At 41.9% G+C, this 13,859-nt stretch overlaps 1 long non-coding RNA gene across 1 annotated transcript; it reads left to right on the plus strand.

Moving 5' to 3' along the window:
* The first annotated feature begins 1,158 nt into the window (after positions 1-1,158).
* On the plus strand, positions 1,159-11,067 carry LOC142579250 (uncharacterized). The gene is made up of 5 exons (XR_012827372.1): positions 1,159-1,582; positions 2,324-2,414; positions 5,170-5,355; positions 7,165-7,326; positions 10,962-11,067. It is a non-coding gene; the product is annotated as an uncharacterized LOC142579250 (long non-coding RNA).
* Positions 11,068-13,859: the final 2,792 nt, after the last annotated feature.

A 13,859-nucleotide genomic window follows, 5' to 3' on the forward strand; every position in this document is an offset into this window, starting at 1 on the left:
TGCGCAAATATATGCGTGTTCTCGCAATGTTCTCAAATTAAGCGCTTTTATAGTTAATAACACAGCATATATGTTTAAGTGAATGAAGAGCCGGGGACATACGTGCATACGTAAACAAGCTTGCGGCACTCAGGTGCTGGTGCATTTACGCCAGCATTTACGCCATATACGCCAAAAATTGTGCGCACTCTAAATCAGTACCGAAACGCAGGGAGTGGTATAATGACCGTAACTGCGTTTACATTTGGCAATAAATGGTCTCGAAGGGGACTGGCGGCCTATAGATCCAAGTACAACGGTCGGAGGAAATTTTCGAATGCGGCAAGCAATTAAACCAAATGTCAAAGGGCACTGCTGAACTGCAATGTAGTTGGTTGAACTCATTCCCATGATATTTACCAAATATCTCGTCTCTGACAATAACTGCCCATTCATTGAGACAAATCGATTACGCATAATCTTCACTGTTCATGTGTTAATTCTTGCGATAAGATGTAATCGCAAACATTTGGCGCTTCATCTTGAAACAAGACCGGTAAGCGCGCTCGTTCTTGTACGGTAGAATAAAGAACGCGAACATGCACCGACATGTGTGAACTACTGGAAGGTGACTGAAGATGAAGGACCTATTACCGTGCTAGTACTGTGTATACTGTCAAAAAGAAGAAAAAAATAATACGGAAAGACAGAATGCCCAGTGTCGAGATGTAACGATTCAAGCTTTATTTCTTTTTGACCTAGAATGCAACACCATTAGTTCCATGTGCTTTATGCATGGGTAATGTTATGACACAACTCATTATTTACCCGTTCATTACATGCACCAACCAGCCCAAATTATCACTGTACTAGAGCCTATGGACGCATCGCAGTGCACTGCTTTGCACTTTATTGTAGCACAGGGGTTTGCTATCGCCAGTAGCGAATGCTTTGGTTGACCTCCCTGCCTTTCAGCTTTTTGAATTCTCTCTCTCTTTGTATAAAACGCACTAACTTGTGGGAGAGAAAGCGTTCTCCTCTTTTAGAATTCAATTAATTGTCAAGCAATTATATTGCAGTTCGAGTAACTAGAGCACAAATGCGAAAACGAAACCGATTCTGTTCGGTTCTCCGCGCTCAGAGTGCGGCACCAGGGGGCAGCACGCGCTGCGCGTCCGTTTGAGTGGCGGACGGAGCTGCACATGTGTAGTCAGCCGGCATTTTTCGAGTCGTGTTGTAAGTGTTGTTAATTCGCCGTAAATATCTCTTGATTTGTACTCAAGAGTGGAGCAAGACCCCAAGGAAGAGAGATTGACGCATCGGGAGCGAAGAACAGAAACGATGGATGGTTACGCTGCTTGGGTCTCGGCACGTTCGAATTGGCAAAGTTCCGAATTTGTCGCTGTGTCGTCTACGCTTGTGCGCTCGTCATTTGCCGTCATCGCGCGGAGATATTTGCGCTGGATGTCTTTCACTTCGTGCACGCTGCGGCATCGAAGAAGTTGTCCTGTGTTTGGGTGCACGTATGCGCTTGGACACGGATAGCCTGCTTGCTCTCAACGGGTGTTCAACAGTCTACGCGCGCTCGTAACTTGCTCATGAGGTAAGCCCATTTTAATCTTATTTGGTTTGCATAACGTAGGTGTTAAAATGATGTGTGGTAAGCCGGTGTCGCGAACAGAAATATTGTTTCAAAAGACCACTATGCAACGTCTTAGGGCAAAAATGACGCATGAATGGGGAAAGGGATCACCCTATCTTTTCTGATCGATTCCAGTCGTAGCGCGATTGGCTCGATCGCAATTTCCGTGAGGTACTTCTAACCTTTTGTTCACTCGCGTTAAAAGCGTAGAATAAAACTGCGTTCAGTTGAGCACTTGTATTGACGCTTGTATTGGCTTGAGAGCATACTGTATCCGATACAAGAACTTCTGTTAAAATACGGAAATAAATGTTCGAGGCAATAGCAGTCGCTCACTACCTGTGATCGTTACTTTCTTGCTTGGGTGCACGTTTTAATTGTGACCAGAAAAAAAAGTTCTTTGCTCTGCTGTGTTTCCTTGGTGCAACTTTTTGCGGTGCAGCAAGACTTGTTCCTTCGAATGATGTCTGGGCAGTCAAGGCATTCGTGTCAGTAAGCAAGCAGTAAACGGGGTATCAGTGCGAAAAAATTTGGACCTACAAGAGAAGCGAATGGTATCATCATAGACTCTTTTATTTGACGAATAATTCAGTTGTGTTACTAAAGCGGAGAGTGGATATGCATGAAAGTCAGATTGCATTGATACTCAGCAAAAACAAGGTAACTTATCATTACTAATCAATCCTTTTCTTTTACTGAAAGGCAAGTTGCTGTTGTGCTGGAGCTGAGAAGAGGTCTGCTGCCTGCAATGGGTCCATCTCTCTCAAGTTATTGCAGTATTGTAGCTCTCAAGGTGAGTGGATTTTTTTTCTCTTAGCTATTTGCCACCTGAATCATGACCGTTTACTTAGCTGTGTAGGTGATCACTGTTAGTGACATTGGAGTGCTGGTGGACCAGCACTCCTTTATGATTGCAATGCATATGACAGAGTGCAGCTGTGGCAGTATGCAAAGGTGTTAATCTATAAGCCAAATTAGGTTCTTTGAGGTAATATGTTAATATATTGATGACATTGGATTGTGGTCTAGCAGGCAAAAATGCTAAACAAGAAGAAATTTTAATTTGCACTTGGTAAGATGTGCAAGCAATTCAGGCTGTTATATATGAAATGGGACATTTGTAGATGTCTTCTACAGTGCTGCAGTCCTGAATTGCTTCAGAGTTGAGTGATAGCACTATAATTTCTCTGTAGAGCATGCAGCACAGTTTAGCATTGGGGGAGGCTGGCATCAACAGGCGTCTACTTACTGTGAAGTTCAAATGAGGTGTTACTGTTAGGGTGAATATATATAATTTATGGTTTAATTCTAATCTTGTGTCAGGCAGACATAGTTTACCCACTTGGTTAAACAATAGAGATGTAATATCTATGTATACAAGTATTACCCATTCATTTATGCCATTTAGACAATGGCATAAATGCGTGGGTAATACTTGTGTACATAGACAATACATCACTATTGTTTAACCAAGCGGTGCCCCTGCATGCTAAATTTTACAGGGCTATTATTAAGTAATGTCAGCTTTTGTTGTAACATTAAGGCACCTTTTATATTATTACAGATTACCACCATTGTGCACCATCATAGTGTGATATTTACACTAAATGTATTTGACTTTGCTATAAAACCCTGCACAGCAGTGCATCATGAAATTTTTTTTTTATAGTTTCTGGCCTCAGAATGCACTTCACGTTATATTCTTGTTTGCAACAAGACTATAATGCAGGTTTCTCTCCTTATGTTTTGTGGCACTTCAAACTGCGGCGAGCTAAACCACTGGGCAGCAATACTGGATACGCTACTGCGTGTGGAGCTGTCTTCAAACACACACAAGGAATACATCATTGCTTTTTTAGCTCAAAACAACGGACACAAGAAAGGCGACAGAACAAGGTGCTACTCTCAACTGACATCACTTTATTGCGTCCCTCCTTTGTAGACAGCAGAATCTAGAAGAACATGCGCTGTGAACACCCATGTGCAGCAACCACCAACATCTGATCAAAAAAGCACACTCATGCGACAGAATCCAAAAAAAAAACATATTGAGCACTGTACGAGGTTAAAGAAAGCACACTAATGCACTGTGACCCCAATGACTGTATGAAGAAAACTTCCGATAACTCTCTGGCGGAGGTATCACGGCTCTTTTTCAAAATCATAGCATCACGAAACATTGCGAACCTAAGCGATCCATACCAACAGGCACAGGTTCCCATTTGGCTCAACATTGTAAAATATGGAAGTGCAAAGCCATGTTTCGTGATACTTCGATTTTGAAAAAGTGCTGTGATACCACCGCCCGAGAGTTATCGGAAGCTTTCTTCATACAGTCATTGGGGTCACAGTGCATTAGTGTGCCTTCTTTAACCTTGTGCAGTGCTCAATATGGTTTTGTGGATCCCGTCGCATGAGTACACTCTTGTGATTGGTTGTTGGTGGTCTCTGCACATGGTGCTCACTGCGCATGTTCTTCTAGATTCTACTATTTATAAAGGAGCGACGCAATAAAGTGATGTCAGTTGAGTGTACCGCCTTGTGCTGGTCGTCTTTCTTGTGTCCATTGTTTTGCGCTTAACAAAGTATTTATGGATTCACACCAACTAGCCCGCCAACACATTGTGTTGCGAGCACTTCTGAAGTACTGTCTGTCCAATAACCTTGGTGGCATGGAAGCGCCGTCCACTTCTATGCGTTGCTTTCTGTTTCATTGTGGCATCACATCACATTATAATCATAATGTGTATGTACTTTTTCCAAGAGACCCATATTCCTATCCTTGTGTTATATTTGCTGTCGCATTATTTATGTGCAAATGACTGACCAGTGCTCCAAGCTCCATTTTATCGCAAAGTAAACTACTGGTACCTAAACAGTTCTGTATATCAGAAAACCAAAGCTGAACTGCCGAACAGTACCAAGCGGCAGCCTTAGCGCAGTGTCAAGTAGTCAGATTTTATTGGTCATGCAGAGGTGCACAGGATAGCTCTTTATTACTTGCTGAATAATTAAGCTGTGTGAAAACTGAGTATTTACGTAGCTTCAACCACATGCTATTGGCCATTGCTCCTGCCCTCATCAAATGTGGAAGATTATCAAGGCATTTCCTATTCTCTTTTTCCTTATTACAGTGGGATTACTGCATGCGTAAGTAGGAAACGGATCACATAGGCAATCAAAAGCCAACAATGTGTAAACATGGAACATTGATTGTACAGTTTGATGACCCAGAATAAGTAGAAATACACCATAAATGATTGACAATTAACTTTTACTTGACACAGGGCTAGAGCATACAGTAAGCATACTGTATGCTCATACGGTGTCACATCAATTTAAATTTTAGTGTAGCTTTACAGTGTACGCTTCTATTGTTGCATTCTGTCAGAGGAATGGTAATGTTTCGCGTGTATAGCAACTAGACTGTCTATATACAGTAGTAAAAATGTGTGAACTGTATTTTTTAATGATTTGATAGAATGTGTAGCACAATAAAGCCAGACAATCAGCGCACAGTGATGTGACTTTCTCTGCACATGTTGCAGGTTCAAAAAAAGTATGGTGGAAGCTGTTGCCAAGGTTCCGACCAGAAAAGACAGCCAGTATAAAAGGGTACACGCCACTGATCTCTACTACAGGGGATGAACAGCACATCGAGCGCCCTCGACTGAAGCTGGCCTTGTCCCGGAAGTTGGTGCTTCACAACTTTGCGGCAGCACTTTGTTGCACGGGTGTGTGGCATTTCTTCCCCTAGCATGCCTGCCTGATGTGCCATAACCTACCCAAGCAGTGTTTCGAGGTGTCCAGAATTTTTCCATTGTAGTGTCTACAGTGTCGCTAACATAAGTGGCTTGCAATGGAAACACTGGTAAATCAGAAAAAACTTGATGTAAGAGAACACTATCGTATACGGGTTCAGATTGTCATAAAAGTGCTTACCAGACATGTAGAGACCTTCTAAAATGTGAAAAACCACAAAGAAAAGTTTTTCGGCAGCAATATTATCTGATCGCACGCACTAGTTAGTCCACCATATGCCCTGCTTCCAGGACAAGCGACTGCATGACATCGCATTTCCACTGGCTTCACTTGCATCCGGTGCGGTGTGCTGCATCCAGCGAAACATGTTAGAAATCAGTGGTGCACAGTGTTTTCTGTCCCCTTTCTCGACGCCTACTGAACACATGTTAAACTGTTTCCAAAGCAGACAAACAGAGGGAAAGGGCTCTGAACACATTGCATTTTAAAGTGGCTGGTACTGGGTAACGCAAGTACTGTGGCATAGTAGATTTGCACCAGGCAACCTGGGCGCCCAAAAAGGCTGCTGTTTACTTGCAAATGGCCAACATATTGTGAGCATGTTGAAGTACTTTTTTTTATTCTCATCGCTTATTTAGCTAATGGAGACAGCTTTCACAACTGAAGAAGCCTTGGAAGCATGAAACACTTCACAAAACCAGCTTCAATATATCGTGTCTGCATCGCAATTTCATGGCTGCATGAGTGAACCCTCTGGTTAACATGTAAGAGAGTTCATGATGTTTGCCATGCATTATCCACTTTATTTAGAGGTCAACCCTATCTTGAGATTTAAGCTGATGTTGCGTTTAGAGAAATTATGGCCGAGAGCCAGCTTTTGAGAATACAGATTGAGCTTGACAGATTAAATGCCAGAACAAGTCGTTGAGGATTTCAGATCAAGAATCTTCAAAGGCCAGTTCATTTAGTGGTGTTAATATTCTGCTCGAAGTTGTTGATTGTTACGTTCATATGGTGCCCAAGCATTGCGGTAACAACTTCACTTGGAGTACATAGCAAGGGTGTATTCGATGTAAGCTTCTGGCTTTTTTTCTGTGTTTTCAAAAACTGGTTTCTTGTTCAGTTTAAATTTTCAAATTTTGCATTGTTGATTAGGTGTTGTGTCCTGTTTCCTTTTCCTGCAGCTTCTTAGTTAAACATCTGAATAGTGAACACAACTTGACCTTTTGCTTGATTGTCTAGATTACATGCCCTCGATGCAAAACAATTTCACTTCAAAACTGCTTGTACCATACTGAAAGAATAACTTTGAAGCAGCCATAGCCACGAATAACACGCAAGAGATGATTATGAAAATTTTAATATTGTTTTTGAGGGTGTCTTAACTATCATGCACCAAGATTTAGAAATATGTAAATGCGATGTAACTAGACAAAATGAAGGTGATGTTTGCCATCGCTTGGAGATACTCTGATTATATTGTGCATTCTGCCTAATTACATACTTCTTAATTAGTTATTAAATATCTCAAATAATTAAATGAAATGTGTCAACGAAAAGTTGTAGAGCAATATGAAAGCCTCCTGATACACTTTTTTGTTACTCTTACTCATTGTGTGCTACATAAAAGTGTTTTTCCAAGGAATAAGCCTGCGAATACACATAAAGTCTCTTGAGTGGCCAGTCATGTGTCAGTTTTGTGGTGCAAAGCCACGAATACAACTTAAATGGGTTCTTTTAAGAAATAGACTTAGCTCAGCAAATTATCTTTCTATGTGCAGCCTGTGGAGACAAGGTTTCTTAGACATGGCCATGGCCCTCAAGGAAGATGCCGAGGCCACAGGCAGTTCCTCCAGTGACCGTGAAAAGGTCCCCTGGGGCACAAGTCTGGTTTGGCACCCCCACCTTTCTCCTGCAGCTTTTCTGTCTACTTAGCTAACCAGGTGGGTCAATGATGGCAAAGGGAAAAAAGAATCAACAGCATCAAACGCAGAACTTGCTCAAGCTCAATGCATTTTTGGTGTGAAGTGTTTCCCTTATCATTTATCAAAAAACGGGTAATAAGTATATGATATGGTCTTCACACGGACACCTCTTTCCCACAGAGAATTAGCTGTAAAAAAAAGCAGCTTATGAAGGCTTGAATATTAGCGAAGATGATGTGGCATAGATAGGATAATGATTATGAATGTTTCTAATGAAGGTAGTGGTAGTAGAGTGAATAATCAGAGTTTATATATAGATTGAAAGACATTTCATTCCAATGCCAGAATTTTAAATCATCCCAAATAATTCTTGCATTTTAGAGTCTTCATTTTATAGTTCTTGATGCTTGCTTCTTGCTGACATCATTCTTATGCTGCATAATTCACCTGTTATAAATTCCCTATTTCTCCCGTTCAAGCAAATTTACATTCATCATAAGAAACCTCGTAGATGAGTTCCAGAAACTTGCTGATGAGATTAGGGGGCGGCGTGTACCCCAGGCTTAGATATGCATTCAAGAGCCTCATATCTTGCAAATGTTAGAAATACTCCTGCTAAGCAAGTTCTTGGTGTCATACAAGGTTATTTGCGAATACGAATTTGCCTAAATTTAGGAAACAGTCAATATAAAACATGTCAAGCGATATCGCTGACGATACACACACATTCCAACTGAACTAAATACAAATAAATATAGCACCAAATGCAGAATCATTGGCATGATGCCATTCTTTCAGTGGAATAAAATCTGTCCTGCATTGTAAATCTGGAATCCTTTATAATCCAGACTACTAAATACTTATGAGGGTTGTGACGTAAAATACGCATGTATTTATTCCTCGTTTTTTTACTTTAGGACCCGATAATGCTTAAACAGCAGTGAAAGAACTGGGATCACAGTACCTAATACATTATATTGCTCCAGAAATCCGTTTCTCTGCCGATCGCAGCATTCGACACTAACAAGAAGGCACATGACACTTAGGGTGGTGCTATTCACTTTGATTGTTTGGGAACGAAACCCATAATGTACATGTTATGGCCCTGCGTGTCATTACGTTTGAACAACAAAAAGGTAGGGGGTTTGCGTTTTGCAAAACTGCATGGAGGTTTTCACTGTGTGCAATTAAAATTAGGAACCTTCCCAGCTCATACTAAATGCATTCTCCAAAGCTTTAGGTTATACAGGTGCACTACTTTACACAGAACACACTCTTTTCCCTCGTCACGGCTCACACTCTTAGGCAGAGTTACACCCTTTGAAGTGCCCCTTCTTCCACACAACGATAATTGTCATCTGCCTTTATGCATTTCCTTTCTTTAACGCTGCGAGCCCTGTGCTTTCCAGTAACGAACGGCATGCGCGTTATCAGCATGATAGCATTCCCGACAGCAAAGTAGCGGGCGTGGCGTTTTCAAGAAAGGAAACGCATCAAGGCAGATAACGATTATTGTTGTGTGGCAGAAGGGGCACTCCAAAGGGTGTAACTTTGCCTAAGAGTGCAGGTGGTGATTCAGATTCTTGAAAGGTGTTTCATTGTATGGGATGGCACATCGCGCTTCACTTATTTGCAGAATATTGCATTCCAATTGTGTCATATGAGATAAATCCATTAGAGAGCTTTAGCTTGCCCTAAATTTATTACAGCTGTGTACTGGTAAACTGGCCGCAGCTTGCAGTGCTTGTGGAAAAACAATTGTAACTGCCATATTATATGTAACTGTTAGTGCACAGGCATCGGCAGCAGCAATGGTTAGGGTACACTTGTTTCTTCTATTCTGCGGTATGCATCCTCCACCAGAAAGTAGTTTTTTTCGTCTTCCTCTTCTACCATATTGGAATGTGAAATGGGGTGTAATTTGTAGGATATACTCTTGCATAAACTTCATGAGCATTTATTCTTGTCTGTGCCACAGATCATTGTTGCTACCACTGTAAAATCAGGGTGCCTGTTTACAGCACCCATAGGGAACAATCTGTGAATCTTTAACGAACAGTAAGGATAATGAATAATCGAATAATTTTTAGTAATTTTCAACAAATTTAGCACTCTTTGCTTTCCACTATGGTGTTTTTAAAACTCTAATCTTGGCACAAGGTTTGAGTGCAGGATGTCATTTTGTGTGAAAGAGTACACTTGTGCGCATAACACCTCATCGTCAACATTCTGCTGCACAGAATGTCATTAGCTTTCGTATGCATTGGTCACTATCTCACAAACCGGTTGCTCCTTTGTTAGTTGGAATGTAGCATTTATGTAAAGCACATTTGATGTTCTAACAAAAAGCATTGTGCCCTCTTATCCCCTAATTCTCCTCATTTGATGCCTAGTGTTGTAATAGCATGGTTGACACCATAAGAGTCAGTGTGGTGAATAATTGTGTCTGGTGGAGTAGGGGGTGTACGTTAACTTAAGCAACTTTTCCAGATGACTTGAATCAGTATTGTGGAATGCTGTTTTTTTTGTTCAATCACTGTTACCAAGTTTCACTTTGGTTGTGGCAACAAGTATAATGTAGTTCGCTAGCACTCCTGTCAACACATATAATGTGCAGGCATCTGTGTTGAAAAAAAGACCAGCTAATGGTTTGCCAGGAGCTAAGGTCCATTTAGACCATTAAATTTTGAACTTACACTGGTGGAAATAACTGGTGAATGAAAGCACACCCAGGAGAGCTGACCATAATATTTTCTTTCATTATAACACTGCTGAAGCTTTGAACCGCATTTGAACTGGCTTGTTTAAAAAATGACCCATTTCCTTGTTCAAGTAAGACAAAGGTTCCACAGGAAGACAGAAACTTGAAGCCGTTAACAGCAGCATGAATATAAACAGCGTTCGACGTTTTGCAATCTTGCACCTGGTTATATTATCCATCCCATTTTTTTCCACAGGCTGTTCTTTACTGTTTTATGGTCATACCCAGTTTAATTTTTAATGTCCCTATTTTTTAATATTTGGTTAATATATCTTTTCTTCATTGGTTTTCAACAAAATATATATTCATAATGTGCCTTCATTTACCATTTGCAGTGATCTTAACCAGATGCATCTTGATACAAAATTTATTTTCCTTAATTCTTCGTTTTCCTTTTCCAAAAGTGCAAACTGTTTATCTTGATACCTATTTTGTCTTCTGGGAAGATTGGGTCTACTGGATTAATGACTGCTTACATGTGTACATCGTTTTCTGTTTTGGTCACCCCTACTCTTGGCAAGTACTGACAGCATTGCTCATACCCGCTCCATCACAATCACCACTGCTAAGCACACCCTTCCTTCCTTTATTTTAACACTTTGGCTTCTCTTGACCTATTATATGCACCAGTTACTTCTCCCCCAATGAGGCTAGGAGCCAGTGAGATATGCACAATCCAAAACAGCACAGCCAAGGAAAACATTTGCTACCCTAATGACAAGCACCTATGTCGAAATGTTGGCTACAGCAACATCCCTTGTTCCAACAATGTTGATCTACTTACATGTTTTTCTAACACAGAAGTTACTGCTTTGTCGTGTTCTGTGATTATACTTTTTTGCCGCTTTCTTTAGGATGGATATTCACGAATACTATTTGTTTCTCCTAACAGCAGCAAGTTTATCCTTGCAAGCGTTTGGAGTCAAGAACAACTTTCACCAGGAAGAAGTGCAAGACGAGTGATTGAAGAAAATAAAGTTGCTTCTGTGATCTAAGAACTTGAGGACTGAAATGTTGCACCTTTTTGTATATATGCTATGCAGTGCATTCATATCACAAAGTGCAAAGTGTTTTATCTCTGCAGCCATGTCAGTGTGTTGGCAAGACAATTTTCTCAATGGTGACCTGCTGCTTTGACTATGAGCTGCCTTCATGACATTTGCATTAAAGGAGATGTACTATCGTGGACAAAAGTACCCTGGAAGTGCGAGCGTTGACCAAATTGCATTTCTGCTCAAGACTGCTGAAAACAGTGGGTCACGTATGCACATTCCGAACGCAGATGGTGGCACGGCTGATCCCAGCAAATAGCACACCAATAAAATTCGGTCAACTCTCGCACGTCCTGGGCAATTTTGTCCCTGATGGCACATTCTTCGGATAATGGATATGCTCTGCAAGATGAAATACGGGAAGCACCTGTACTTTAACGGATATAGTACAGATTTAGCATACGGAGTCTTTCGTTTTCTGAATACGGCAAGCACCTGTTTTTTAACGGTTATAGTACAGATTCAGCTTACAGTGTGTTCCGTTTTCTGAATACGAGAAGCACCGTACTTTAACGGTTATAGTACAGATTCAGAATACAGAGTCTTCCGTTTTCTAGATACAGAAGCACTCGTATCTTGTATTACGGTCTCTTTTTTACAGTTGTCCGTTCTACAGAAATGACCGTTCTTAATTTACGGAAGAGTGTTCGGTCACAAATTACCAGCAAATTTTCTGTAAAGTAAGGAAAATTTTTTTTACAGTGTATATATATAATGGGTGCGAGCCGGAGGTTGCGGACGTAGGACAACACGGTGGCCCGAACAGTGCCTTTATTCTTCGTTTTCCTCTCCTTTCAGGCAGCGGCCGGCCTGGTGTCTTCCGTTACATATATAAGAAGGTGCTGCACTTAGCGTGGCGAGTTGGCCTTCATGCGCTTTATTTCTATTCAATCCTGTTTCACGAATAATGAGAAGAGGAAAAAGTTGGGCGACGGCACCTATGCACGTTGCCTGGGCTTATGTCGTTATAACGTCACGTGTGTCGCAGGTACCGGCGCGCCTGCAGCAGCGGTTGCGGCGCATGCATGGGAGGTGCAGTGACCGCGGCAGCGCTTGTGTCGGCGTGGTGCCGTATTAAAAAAATACGTATGATTTCATATTGTAGGCAGCCTAAACGGCTGCGCTGGTAATCCGTCCCCCATATGAATGTTACGGCCCCACGAATATTTTTCCACACTCACAATTTTCCCTTTATGCGTTGTTATTCAAGACTGACGTTCTGGTGAGCTAGGATGCCTATATAAGGCAGGCTTGTCAGCAGCTAGCAAGCGCTGACGTGGCGCTGTGGTACAGTTGCTGAGTGCAGCGCCAAGTACCCGGTTCGATCCCCGTGAAAACATGGTTTTTTTTTTAAAGCGAAGCTGTTTATGGGGGCTAGGTTCTGGCGGATCTCGTCTCTGTGGACATCGACCAATAGTTTTTCATACGTGGGCCAATCCTGAAGAGAGTGCAATAACGGGCCTCCGTGCGGCGGAGGTGCAGTTCGCCATTAAGAGGCCCACATACACAGCTTCGCTGGTCATCCTTGTTCACAGACTGAAAGGGCACCGAGTTTTTTCTCATTCCTGGTAATAGCTGCGGCGGACACCAGCAGCGGCGGCGGACAACATCGGCAACCAAAACGTCTATTGGAATGAACCCATAACAGCTTACGCTGTGAAAAAGGAATCTAAGCCATCGGTTCGAAATCTGTGTAAACTCCTTCCAAGTCGACCTCCGGTTTTGTCCTCAACAACAACGACAACGACGACAACAACTACAGCACAAAAGATCAACACCAAAAACCAACAAAAAAGCAACAACAGCAATAAAAAGCAGTGTACACACGCGAAGTAACTCTAACAATAGTCAAACAGCAGAGTATTTACACTTGATGCCAAATAAATAAAGCCGGGAATGCATTCCACCTGTGGGGCCTTTCAAGCTTTGCCAAGCTTTGTTAACTTCATTTTCCTTTCCTGTTCATCCTTTCCCTTACACTCAGTGTGGGGTAGAAAACCGAGCGCTGGTCTGCTTGAGTTCCTTGCCTTTCCTCTGCTTGATTTCTTGCTTTCTCTCAAAGCACAGGTCGGTCGAAAAAAGAAAACAGTATACAGCCAAAGATGTAGCTTATCTACTGAATGACATTCAATCCCTTTTCTGAATCAATATGTAACGAGAAGTAGTGGTTTTTGTTGGCAGATGTTACGTGTATAGTGGAAGCCGCGAAATATGGCACCGCACTACGGAGAATCCGCAAAAACTTGAAAAACAAGAAGCAGCCTTTCCACCTTGTGAATTTGTGCTACCAGCGGAGCTGTATAAAAGAGTAAGCACACCACTGGCTCTAAATGTTTACTTATTTTCGGGCATTTTCCTTCAGCGTCTGTAGAATAATCTGCGAACACGCACAACCGCTACTAATAGCGGTTCAATCTGTTGAGCTGTCCAAATTGAAGCCCGCCAATCGTCTGAAAACGCTGGCTTGCCCGTAAGAAATTCAGAAAGGCGTTCTATGCCGCTTGTCGATGCATGCGTCCGTAGCGTAATGGTTTCAATGTCGAGATTCTATGCTAGAGGAATGGCAGCTCCCGTAGACACCATTGCCAGAGTATCTGCAAGCAATTATTGTATGAAACGATATGTTGGGTGGTTTCTTAGCTTTCCTCTGGCTACGCCAGGCGTCGGCACATGCCTTACGGGTTTTCTTTGTCGCCTCGTAGAGGGCGCAGGAGTATTGAAGCATGGACATCGAAAAA

This window comes from Dermacentor variabilis, chromosome 4 (genome assembly GCF_050947875.1).
Source record: "Dermacentor variabilis isolate Ectoservices chromosome 4, ASM5094787v1, whole genome shotgun sequence".
NCBI lineage: Eukaryota > Metazoa > Arthropoda > Arachnida > Ixodida > Ixodidae > Dermacentor > Dermacentor variabilis.